This window comes from Ovis canadensis, chromosome 1 (genome assembly GCF_042477335.2).
Source record: "Ovis canadensis isolate MfBH-ARS-UI-01 breed Bighorn chromosome 1, ARS-UI_OviCan_v2, whole genome shotgun sequence".
Taxonomy (NCBI): Eukaryota; Metazoa; Chordata; class Mammalia; order Artiodactyla; family Bovidae; genus Ovis; species Ovis canadensis.
In genome coordinates this window covers 208,845,001-208,858,550 of record NC_091245.1, presented here as the reverse complement: position 1 = coordinate 208,858,550, position 13,550 = coordinate 208,845,001, and positions in this window count along the sequence as shown.

Sequence of the window (13,550 nt, the reverse complement as noted above, 5' to 3'; positions counted from 1 at the left end):
GTTTAATGGGTAGAGAGTTTCAGTTCTGCAAGATAAAAAAGTACTGGAGATCTGTTTCACAACATTGCAAACATACTTAGCACCACTGAACTGTGCACTTAAAATGGTTAAGATAGTAAATGTTATTTACATATTTTTAGCACAATAAAAAATAACAGTAGTTTATTGAAAAACAATGAAATAGCTGATAATGTATTATTAAGATTTTTCTTTTTATTATCATTATCACTTTTCCTATAAACTTGCTAGTCCTTAATTTATTGAAAAGGTTAGGCAGAGGCAGAGAACTCTGGAGTAGTAAAACTTAATAATGATATATATATTAGATCAAACCATATGCAATCACAATATTCAGCCACGTTTGACCCACAAAATGGCAATTTCAAATGATTCAACCTATTAATCAATGAAAATGTCCTAATGTAACTGAGTATAACATACTGATTTTATTGATTTGCTGTTATACATATTTGAATTCAGTACAAAAGCATATTTATTTTTAGCTTCTTAATGAATCTCCACTTCAGGGCCCAATAGAAATCATTGTTTTGTTTTGTTTTTCTTTCTAAATAATCTTCAACCTGGGTTTCCTTATCTGTGAAATAAATGACAAATAGCACTGAGGTCAGGAATACATGAAACAAATTTTGAGAAATGCTAAATCAGGACCTGGCACAAAGTAGATACTCAACAAGTACAATACTTTCTTTCTCCTGGATAGCAATATATGTGACAGTATGGCATATTGTTAATGGGTATATGAACTTGAGTTAGATATGAATTCCAGCTGCTGATTGTAGGTAGATTACTTCTCCTCACTGAGCTTTAGTCTCATCAGAGAAGAGCTACCTCAAAGAAATGGGAAGATTAAAACACCCCACCCAGTTCTGTGAACATATTAGGTCTTGACAAAGTACCCTAACCATGGATTTATTATTTTCATAATCTTTTTTCCCCAGTGGAGAGGGGAAGACTGGAAAGAGGAGAATGGTCTTACAAACTTAAACATACACCCATTTCCTTTCCTCAGAATGTTCCTCCCACTTTTATTCTTTTTTCTCTGCGCATGTCCCTGATCCCAGGGTTTTCCCAAATCCTATATGTAGGCCAGAATTTCTCTCACCTTCCATCTTGGGCACTTTGCCATGTTCCCAAAGTCCAAGCAGGTGGTGATTAGAAGAAACATTAAAGTGGGCTCCAGCAACCTGGGTACTGGTTCCAGCCGAAGTAACCACTAATTTGTAGCATTGGTCGGTCATTGCCCCTGTGAAGCATTTGGAGCAGTTCAGAGCATTCTAAACTCCAGTTTTGACCAGTCTAAGATGAAAAGAGAAAAATAAAGATAAATTTATGTAGCTATAACATTTAATCTATATTTATATTTGTATCTGTCTTTCTATTGCTATACACTTATACCTGTCCTTGCTTAGGAGAGGCTGTCCTTGATACTGAGATGATGCTGTTCTTCCTCTTTGTTTCCAAATGCCTATTCATTTGTGGGATCACAGCTAAATATACGGTAGATTGTATGTAACTTCCTCACTTGGCAAAATAAAAGGCTGGCAACTGTCCATCTTTCCTCTTAAAAATTATAAAGGCTAAAAGTCTGGAACTTTTGACTTAGTTAATTCAAGGATATTTCTCAATCTGACATTCAGTTCTTCTAATTAGAATTCATCAAACCCATAGATCCTTAAGTGGTTCTTTGGCTTAAGGATTAGAGAGGCAGCCCTTTTATAAACTCAGTGAAATCTGCACTTCTCCAGGGTTTGTCACCAAACATCTTTGCTTCACCAATATAGAAATATGGATTGCTTTTATAGCTTTATTTTTTAGAGCAGTTTTAGATTTACAACAAAACTGAGAGGGGAATACAGAGATTTCCTATACATGCAGCCTCCATCACTCACCAAACCTTTCCTGACATACCACAATTACCCAAAGTCCACATTTTACCTAAGGGCCCCTTTTAATACATTCTGATTTTGAACAAATGCATAATAACATATATGCATCAGTATCATACCATGCAGAATATTTTCATTAAACTAAACCCCTGTGTTCTACCTATTTAGCTCCTCACCCTCTACCTTTGTCAACTGCTGATGATTTTACTGTCTCCATAGCTTTACCTTTTTCAAAACATCATATAGTTGGAGTCATACAGTGTATAGCCTTTTCAGATTGGCTTCTTTCACTTATCAATATGCATTTAACTTTCCTCCATATATTTCCATGGCTTGATAGCTCATTTCTTTTTAGCACTGAATAATATTTAATTGTCTGCATATACCACAATTCATCCATTCACCTACTGAAGGACCTCTTAGTTGCTTTCAAGTTTTGGCAATTATGAATAAATTTGCTATGAACATCTGTGTACAGGTTTCTATGTGCACATAAGTTTGCAACTCATTTGCATAAATACCAAGGAGTACAATTGCTAAATTGTATGCATGAGTATGTAGGGCTTTGAAGAAACCCTCAAATTATCTTCCAAGGTGGCTGTACCATTTTTAGTCTCACCAGCAAGTGTTCCAGTTGCTTTGCATCCCACCAGCATTTGGTGTTGTCAGTGTTTTGGATTTTGGCCATGCTAAAAATTATGTATTGACAATTTATTGTTTTAAATTCATTTTCCAGATGACATACGATATGCAGCATCTTTTCATATGCTTATTTGACATCTATATATCTTCTTTGGTGAGGTGTCTGTTAAGATCTTGCCTATTTTTTAATTGGATTGTTTTCTTATTGTTGAGTTTTAAGAGTTCTTTATGTAATTTGGGTAACAGTCCTTTAGCAGATATGTCTTTTGCAAATATTTTCCTCCCATTCTATGGTTTGTCTTCTTATTTTCTTGAGGTTGCTTTCACAGAGCAGAAGTTTTTAATTTTAATGAAGTCCAGCTTAGCAATTATTTCTTTCATGTATCATGCCTTTGGTGTTGTATCTAAAAAGATATCACAATAACCAGAGTCATCTAAGTCTTCCCCTGTTATCTTCTAGGAATTTTATAGTTTTGCTTCTTTACATAAAGATCCTCACGCTGGGAGGGATTGGGGGCAGGAGGAGAAGGAGACGACTAAGGATGGCTGGATAGCATCACTGACTCGATGGACAGGAGTTTTGAGTGAACTCCAGGAGTTGGTGATAGACAGGGAGGCCTGGCAGGCTGCGATTCATGGGGTCGCAAAGAGTCGGGCATGACTGTGTGACAGAACTGAACTGATCCAGTTGTTACAGCACCATTTGCTGAAGAGACTAACTTGCTCATTACCTTGTCTTTGCTCCTTTGTCAAAGAACAATTGACTATCTTTATGGGGGTCTATTTCTGAACTCTCTGTTCTATTGATCTAGTTGTCTATTCTTTCACCAATACCACACTGTTTTAATTACTGTAGCTTCACAGTGAGTCCTAAAGTTGGGTAACATCATTCCTCCAACTTTGTTTTTCTCCTTCAATACTGTGTTGTCTATTCTAGGTTTTTTGCCTCTCCATATAAACTTTAGAATCAGTTTGTCAGTGTCTGGATAAAAGTAAACTGCTTGAATTTTCTTTGAGATTTCATTGTATCTATAGAATAAATTGGGAAGAACTAACAATATGGTGTCTTTTTGTCTTTGAACATGGACTATATTTACATTTATTTAGTTCTCCTTTGGTTTCATTCATCAGAGTTTTATAGTTTTCCTCATATAGATTTACACATATTTTTGTTCATGGTAAACTTTTGAGGAAGATAAACTTTCTTTGTGCAAGTTGGGTTCTGGCACATCCTAGTAAGTATGAGACATGTGTTAGGTTAAACAAGGAAGTCCATTATATAGAATTTTGTAAACAGGAAAAAAGTATGTATCATATGTATCATCAGTTATTAAATTTTTATTTTTCTCCACATAATGCATAGTATCAGAGTTTTCTTTTACAGCATTTATTATAAATGGGATTATACCTTTACTAGTTATAAGTATATGGGGTTACCTTCCTATATTTTAAGCTCTGTGAGGCCAAGGATGATGTTGGTATATTCACCATGGTGTGGCTGGCATGTGCTCTGCAAATATGAATAAAAGTGGTATGTGCCATAAGAGAGGGGGGAAGATCTCAAGTTCTATAGTGAGATCAGTGAAAACCTTTCCAAAAATGGCAGGGAAAGTAGTTTAAGTGGTGGCTGGTATTTCAGCATACAGATATGAAATATTACATGGTGTTCAGTATAATTATAAAATAGAGTTCACTTTAGTGTATACTGGTGATTTGAAAATTGGTTATTTCTATTTATAAGGCAAACCTAGACAGCATATTAAAAAAGCAGAGACATCACTTTGTCGACAAAGGTCCATACAGTCAAAGCTATGATTTTTCTAGTAGTCATGTACGTATGTGAAACTTGAACCATAAAGAAAGCTAAGCACCGAAGAATTGATGCTTTTGAATTGTGGTGCTAGAGAAGACTCTTGAGAGTCCCTTGGACAGCAAGGAGATCAAACTGGTCAATCCTAAAGGAAATCAACCCTGAATATTCATTAGAAAGACTGATGCTGAAGCTGAAGCTCTAATACTTTGGCCACATGATGGAAAGAGCTGATTCATTGCCAAAGATCCTGATGCTGGGAAAGATTGAGGGCAGGAGGAGAAGGGCACAACAGAGGCTGAGATGGTTGGATGGCATCATTGATTCAATGGACATGAGTTTGAGCAAACTCAGGGAGACAGTGAAAGATAGGTAAGCCTGTCGTGCTGCAGTCCATGTGGTTGCAAAGAGTCGGACATGACTGAACAACAACTTAAAGGAAAAGAGGAGCTGTAGAGATTAACACAGATAAAGAAATAAAGAAAACCTGACCTAGTAACTCAAGCAAGCAATTCTCTTAACAGTTCCATGATCACTTTTGTAGGAAGAAGTTTGTAAGATGTTATTAAACTCAACAGGCAAATATATCCAGGGCTGGAATGAGTCAGACACAACTTAGCAACAAACAACAATTTATAAGGCAGCTTTTAAATAATCTGAAGAAAAAAAAAAAACTGAAATTATCAGATCAGTTTACCCTAAAGCCAGTCTAGGGAAAAGGAAGTTTCTCCATATGAAAGGTAACATAGAGGAAGGGACTGCAAAGTCTTAGCCACTAAAGGATGTAAAGAGTTAAGCATTATTCCAAATGTGTTAACTTAATAGACCAGCGAGCACAATCTCCTTTTGATAAACAGACTGAGCCAGAGAAGAATTTATATAAGAGATAAGGAGCTCTGTTTCCATCTACCTGCAAGGTAATTGATAAAGCAGAAAACGTAGAGACAAATGGTAGGCACAAGGCAGCTTGCCATGTGGAAAGAGCTTTGGTGTTAGACAGATTTCATCTTTACCTTCAGCTCTACCACTAACTAGCTGGTAACTTGGGACATACGAAATAGACTTACTAAATCTCAGCTTCTTCTTTGGTAAAATGAAGATAATACTCTTTAAGATTTTTATTATAGATAAAATAATACATGTAAAAAGGACTAGCACAGAATTTAAAACATAGTAGTAATTCAGGAAACACTTTTCTCCCCACCCTTTCTTTGTCTATTTTGTCTGTTTTAGGTCTTGAGTTTAGCTTTTTCTAAGAAGATACCCTGGTTACCACATGGGCACTTTGTATGTCCCCAAAGCTGGAAGCAAATATTTAAATAGAATAACAGTTCAATGAGACTAATAGTAACACCAAATTAATCTGCAGCATCAAAGGCTTGAAAATTAAAGTTTGGAATCTTCACTTCTGTAAAATGCTTAAAACAATTTATTCATTTAGTCTACCTTCTCTGTTATTTTATCAAATTAAAAGAGAATTAGAGGTCAAGTTTATAGCTCAGATATAGATTACTGTATAACAAATTCTGTATCAAAACTCATTAAGGTCAGTGAGGTCCTGGAGTGGTGACACAGAGTTTCCTGTGGGAGGAGGTGAATGGAAGAACTATGGAGGTTAAATGGAGCAGGAGCCAAACCATTTATCACTATGTGCTGAGAAGCAGCATAAGATACTGTTCAGACTGCTGAGTTTATAGTCAAAATAATTCTGCTTGAGCCCTTGGTCTCATGCTTATTACCTTAGCAACCCTGAATAATACCCACGTGTGTTCCCAAAAGAAAAACGGTGCTTCGATAGTGCTAACCCGAAGTAAGTAAGTGCTTTCCCAATGGCTCAGCAGTAAAGAATCCACCTGCAGTGCAGAAGATTTAGGTTTGATTCCTGGGTGGGGAAGATCCCCTGGAGCAGGGCATGGCAACCCACTACAGTATTCTTGCCTGGAATATCCCATGAACAGAAGAGCTTAGCAGGCTATAATCCATGGGGTCGCAAAGAGTCAAACATGACTGAATGAATCAGCACAATAAGACGAGCTACCCCCTAAAAAAAAAATTGTGCTTCCATAGTGCTGACCCAAAGTAAGTGCTTAGTAAATGTTTGTTGAGTGAATAAATGTGACAGAAATTGACATCAATCTTTAGTTCTCACATGTTTATGATGTGATCCCCTACAGCTTCCCTTAAGCCCATGGACTATGTAAAACCACCTTTAGATAAGTTAATCCCCACTACTGAGCCAGAAATATGTGTGTACCTGTTATTCAATGAAAGTAACCGGCCAAGAAGACTGACGTAGCACTTGTCATCTTTAATGTTCCTTCATCACACGATCCCTTCGTGGATTCATATATCACCTGTCAGGTAATCTTCTGGAGAAGCTTGACTATAGCAGTTTTTCTGTAGTTTGGATGATGAATGAGATGAGTTAGATCATTTAATTCACTATATGGCACCCAAATGTTAAAGCCGAAGAAAAAGAATGTCTGACAAATTGTTTGTTGTCTTTAAGGTTTATTTCTCAAATGTCTTAGACGGTTTCCCCCACCTCATTCATTGTCCAACACACAAAGCTGACTATTATAAAGAAGACAATACTTAGTGGACGCTAGACAAATGATGGTTGAAGCTGTCTGTTGTATTACCCGATAAGTGAGAGCCAAATTATAATGTCATTAGATGGGATGCCTCAAGTTATTATAAAGTTGTGCTTCCCACAATGTCCTTCCTTTATCCCCAGCATGTTTCCTCCTGGCATCTGTTTTCACTCAGCAGCTGCATTGTTTTTATAACAGCTGAGATCAAGCTTTGAATCTTCTGTTAAGCCAATTTTAAAATGCCCCCAACCAATACCTAAAAACATATATTTGGGGATCACACAAACATAAACTTTAAAAGCAATACAGTTCACAGGGACATTGGGTATATATTTCTGTATGTACCCACTTAACACTATCTCTGGGGCTGTTTTCTCCAGGCACAAATTATCTTCTTAGATTGTACATTCTTGTGTCCATTTCACAGCCAGCTTGGAATACTAACACTCAGTTAATAACTGAAGAAGGAATGAATGAAGGAAAGTACCTTCGAAAGTACCTTCAAAATACAGATAGAAGCATACTAAATGCATTTTAGTGTAAAATATTTTGCTAATGGTTGACTACAGAGAAAATTAATTCTATTTCTACTACAGGAAAGTTAGGATTCCTTGGCATTTTTATTGGCAACAAACTGATTATCTTCATTATTTTTTTTTAAATGGTCATGAGTACACTTACCTTTCTCAGATTTAAACAGTACCTGACAAACAGAGCTATGGATTTACTTGTGTATTTGAAATGCAAAAGAGGAAGCTTTGTTCTTTTTTGGTATTAAGTAGAGCTGCTGCTGCTGCTGCTGCTGCTACTGCTTCAGTCGTGTCCTACTCTGTGCGACCCCATAGACGGCAGCCCACCAGGCTCCCCCGTCCCTGGGATTCTCCAGTCAAGAATACTGGAGTGGGTTGCCATTTCCTTCTCCAATGCATGAAAGTGAAATGTGAAAGTGAAGTCTCTCAGTCGTGTCCAATTCTTAGTGACCTCATGGACTGCAGCCCACCAGGCTCCTCTGTCCACGGGATTTTCCAGGCAATAGTACTGGAGTGGGTTGCCATTGCCTTCTCTGATTAAGTACAGCACCCAACTGAATTAGTCATTCGACTTAATGACAATATGTAGTATATAATATATTAGTGACTGTTACACTGTCTCCTTAAATAGAGCTCAGAAAATATACTGACACATTTGAAATGTTATCTTGCCATCTCACTGATGTGAAGGCGTTGAAGTTAGATATATCTGTGTTCAAATCCTGGCTTTACCAATTACAGACTATGAGATAAACTACTTCAACTGTGTGCCTCAGTTTCTCCATTTTTAAAATGAGAATAAAAGTAGTTTCATCATACAGTTGTAATGAAAATTGTTCACCTATAGAGAATTTAGAGCAGTTTGGCAGTTAGTAAGTGTTCAACAATGTTAGCCAGTATTATAAGGTTGACTTTAGCTTTAGTCTTGTTATATTTATAAGGGACAAAGCAAAAAAGATTAAAGGCTGCCAGTTTCCCTTGCACATCTGTCCTTAGTCCGAGCCTGGTCCCTATACTAATACTGAAGAAATGTAATGAGAGCTGCATATATAATTTCAAATTATCAGTAGTAGGATCAAAAAACTAAAAAGAAACAGGTGCAATTAATTTTAATATTCTTTTAACCACATATATCCAAAATATTATCATTCTAATATGTAATCAATGTGAAAAATTAATGAGATATCTTATATTCTTTTTTTCCTACTGAAGCTTCAAAATCCAGTATATATTCTACACTTGTACCACATCTCAATATGGGAGCTAAATTTTGCTTAGAAAGATTTGATTTACATTACATAAATTGACAACTGAAAAAGCAAACACATATCTGTTGTTCCAAACATACTTAAAAGTTTTACATTAAATTTAGTTTTTAAATTTAAAACTCAGTTCCTCTGTCTCACTAACCACATTTCAAGTTCTCAATGGCTTCATAAGGCTCGTGGTCCCAAGTTATCAATCTCAAGATGAACATACCTGAAATCCTGCCACCCTACCCAGCATGAAGCTGAGCTGCACCTCCAGCTCTAATGTTGGGAGCAGGATGGGGCCAAAAGAAGAGGCTGACTTCATATGACATCCCGAACCGGCTATAAAGGAGAAGAAACAATGGTGGGGTTGGTGGTTAGGGGGTAAGTGACCCAAAGGATATCCATAGAAACAGAAACTTTGGCTACTCATGACTATGCAGACTGCTTGGTCCCCTCTGCGTCTTTGTCTGCGCTACCCACCCTTTCTGGTTATAAATGGGCCTATTGACCTGTGACTAGGACTCTGAGGCAGGTATCACAAACATATGAGCACAGTTCTTTATTAGTGGCCAATAATATAAATACTCAGCTTTGAGGGCTAAGTGTTCCTCAGAACCAAGGTTCTCTGAATCAAAAGGTTTACTTGTTGACTTATTTTTACTGTATATGTTTCATTAAAAACATCTTATCTGACTTTATAATATAATTTTTAAAAAATTAGATTTACCACCAAGTCCACTAAATAAGTGGACTTCCAGAATTATTTAGTAAGTACCTACTTTGTTGCATGCTCTCTGTTAAGTACTGAGAACACAATGGTGAGCTGTCATAGACAAGCCTCTGTGCTCATATGACAGTATCTGGTGCATTTACAGGTTAGTAAATAGATAGCTGCATCTCAAGGTGACAGATCTTAACAATAAGGGCAACAGAGGGGCTACAGGAGCAAAGAAGAGAGGGAGCTAAGCTTGAAGCAAGGCAGATGGAGGAGGGAGGTCAGAAAAGATTTTGGGAAGGAAATTATGTCTAAATGGAGACAGAAGAATAAAGAATAATTTAGGGAAGACATGTCAGGGAAAAAAGAATAGATGTGACAAGCCCTGGGGAAAAGGATGAGAGAGAAATGTGCAAGGAAAATTCAGTGTGACTGAAATATCAGGATGAGGACTGAGTCAGAGAGATTAGGCTGGGGAGGTCAGCAGTGGTCAGATTATCCAGAGCTCTGTGAGCACAATGGAGAGTTGGAGAATGACAGAATCAAGTTTACATTCAAGAACCATCACTCTGGCTGTGATGTCAAAGACGAAGGCAAACAGAACAGGAGGCAAAGCGGCTTCATAAGAGACCATCTCACAGTAATGCAGGCAAGAGATGAGGCTGGTTTGAACCAATAATTTAGCAGTGGGGATACAGAGAAAGGATGGACTGGAGAGAGATTTGGAAGGTAGAAGTCATGGGATTCAGTAACAGATGAAGGGGAGACACAACAGAATCAAGACCTATGCCCAAGTTTCTGACTTGGTAGTGTTTCCATTATTTGGACTGGGGGGAAAAGATTGAATGGTTCAGGAATAACAGTTCAGATTTAGGCATGTTAAATTGAGATATTTGGGGATAAACTAGTATAAATTTTCAATTGACAGGTATGGCTGCAGGTTTAAAGCTCAGGTTAAAAAAAAAATTCAGACTGAGATGAGATTCTTGGAATTAGCATGTAAGGAGTAACTAAATCTGATAACATTGTGAGGACACCTGAGGAAATTATATGGGACAGGAAGAGATCAAAGGCCAAGATAAATCTGTGTGTGTGTGTTAGTCATCCAGTCATGTCCGACTTTTGCAGTCTCGTGGACTGTAGCCTGTCAGGCTCTTCTGTCCATGGGGAATCTATAGGCAAGAATACTGGAGTGGGTAGCCATTCTGTTCTCCAGAGCATCTTCACAACCCAGGGATCGAACTGGGGTCTCCTGCATTGGCAGGTCGATTCTTTTACTGTTTAATTTACCAGGCAAGCCCAAGATAAATCCCTATGGAATGCCAACCTTAATGGAAATAACAGAGGAAGCCAAGTGTACAAAGGAGACGAATAGCCAAACAGGTAGGTGCATATCAAGAACACAGAGTGTCAGGAAAGTAAAAGGACAAAAGTATTGCAAGAACAAAAGAGTGGTTAATGGTGGCAGAAGTAACAAGATTCTTGGTGACCTTGGTGAGGTCAGTTTCAGAGGTGTGGTGGAGACAGAAACCAGCATGCAATTGGCTGATGACAAAATAGGATATGAGGGAAGTCACATTCTTTGACTTCTTGTGTAAATTTCTCATCTTATTTTTTGATCAAAATGCAGTGTACAAAAAGAATATTGTGTTTAATGCACAGTTTTCCCTGGTAGCTCAGCTGGTAAAGAATCTGCCTGCAATGCAGGAGACTGTGGTTCAATTCCTGGGTCAGGAAGATCCCATGGAGAAGGGATGGGCTATCCACTCCTGTATTGTTGGGCTTCCCTGATGACTCACAGGGTGAAGAATCCACTTGCAATGTGGGAGACCTGGATTCGATCTCTGGGTTGGGAAGATCCCCTAGAGGAGGGCATGGCAACCCACTCCAGTGTTCTTGCCTGGAGAATCCTTGTGAACAGAAGAGCCTGGCAAGCTGCAGTCCATGGGGTTGCCAAGAGCATGACTGAGTGACTAAGCACACACACACACAAACACACGCACACGCACGTACGCATGTGACCAGAGCCACTGGTAGTATCACATTTTTGACTTCAGTCAAGTACTCCAGAATAGAGCAGTATTAGTAATCACTCGAGGTCAGGGTGCCAAGCCTTTCGTTAGTTGTTCTTCTGTAAACAAACTGGAAGCAGAGAGATGAGAAGACTGATAATGTAGGTTCTTGGAAACCCAGACTAGGAATGGAGAATAGAAATGCTCAGCAGGGAAATTCCAAGTACTCACCCCCTCTTCTTAAATTCCCTCCTTCCCCCTTTTGTGCTCTCCTTTTATTTTTCCTTTTAAAATTCCATTTTAAAATGCAGGGTCTTTGAAAGTTCTTAGCATCTCAATTAAAAGTGAAGTTTTTTCAGAGTGATTGGGAGATGAAATACTGAGGAGAAAAGAGCAAGTGCAGAAGCAAAGAGCTACAAAACCTGACTTTTGTTTACCTCACAAGTTTCACTTAAGTGTCAGCTGCTTTCCAGACTCATTGCGATACCATCATATTCATGGGAAGTCACATGAGAGCCATTTCTGTCACATACTCAGTTACCCCGACTGCCGTCATCTGGACAGTTTAAGTTTTCTAAGTGCTAATCTGACAAATAGACACATTACAAAGGTCATTCCTTGTTTCATTTGGTAAAGAATCCGCCTGCAATGCAGGAGGCTGCCTGCAATGCAGGAAACCTGGGTTTGATCCCTAGGTCTGGAATATCCCCTGGAGAAGGAAATGACAACCCACTCCATAATGCTTGCCTGCAAAATCCCATGGACAGAGGAACCTGGTGGGCTACAGTCCATGGGGTTGCACGACTTAGCAACTAAACCACCAGTAATGGCGAATCTAGAAAAAACTTAAAAGGTGTTAAAAATTCTCTTTAAAACCAGAATTCACCCAGAAGTCTGTGTTGGGTGGAGATGGATGGATGGCTAGTGAGAAGGGAGAAGAAGGAAAGCAACAAGGTCTTCATAAGAGGCCCTGTGGTTATAGTTATTATTGTTAACCTTGTTTTAACATTAGAACATATTACACGCCATACACTCCATTTATGGTGGGGAAAGCACAGGTTTTAGAATAAGATGACTGTTACCTTCTGACTTGTATTCTTAGGGAATTCACTTTCCTTTTCTGAGTCTCATTATCTCATCTGTCGAGTGGTATTATACTGTGCACATTACGGGGATGTTACAACCGTATCAAATCTTTTATGTAAAAGATCATGTATGTAAATTATGATGCACTCCACATACACTAGTTATTATTTCGCATCTGAGTACAATTTATCTTCCTGGAAGGAGGATTGCCTAGATATAACCTATTGTGAACAAGTGTGAGAACTTTTAATACACTAATAGCCTTAGGCCTCAAATCCTGGAGAGCTTATTAGTGCTCGTTAGTGCCCATGCAGTAAGACCTCACTGACTCTTCGGAGCGTTTTGTGTGCCATAATACTCTTTTCAAACTGTTTTCAGTTATTTTCCCCATACACTTCCCCTCCAGAGTGCCTACTTTTTTCTCTTGCAACCTCTTTCTCCATGCTTAGCTCTTCCATTTTATAAAGTAAATAACTTACCCACTCCCACCCACTGGCATACTTTTAATCACTGCTAATACTTAAGCATAGTTTTATGCTTCTACTTCCTCTGTGACAAACATACTCTGAGTGGTAATTAGGACCAACTTGAGCATATGTCAGCAGCCCTTTAACTGTTCTTTTTGAAACAGTTCCAGTTAGTCCTCTTAAATGAACTTCAGAAAAGAACTCAAATTAATTTGCTTCTCAATGTCCTATGGTTCAAACATTGGGTTTCTTTTTCTGCATAGTGACTTCTGGTTAGCAATCAAAGAGCTGCTTTTCTACATTATGATTTTAGCTCAACTTCCTGGGAGTAGAAAGATTCAATCATTTCTTCTAAAACTCCATGATTACTCTTGTCTTTACATTTTCTACTTCCCCAAAATGCTTTCCCTTCTCCTTGACGCTATCTCCTGTTCCATTTGCGTTATTCTTTGAGGGCGATATTTCTCATGAAGAGTTGTACCAGAAAGTCTAAGATAGGAACATATCTGTAGGGCTTAAAACTGGTCACACAGT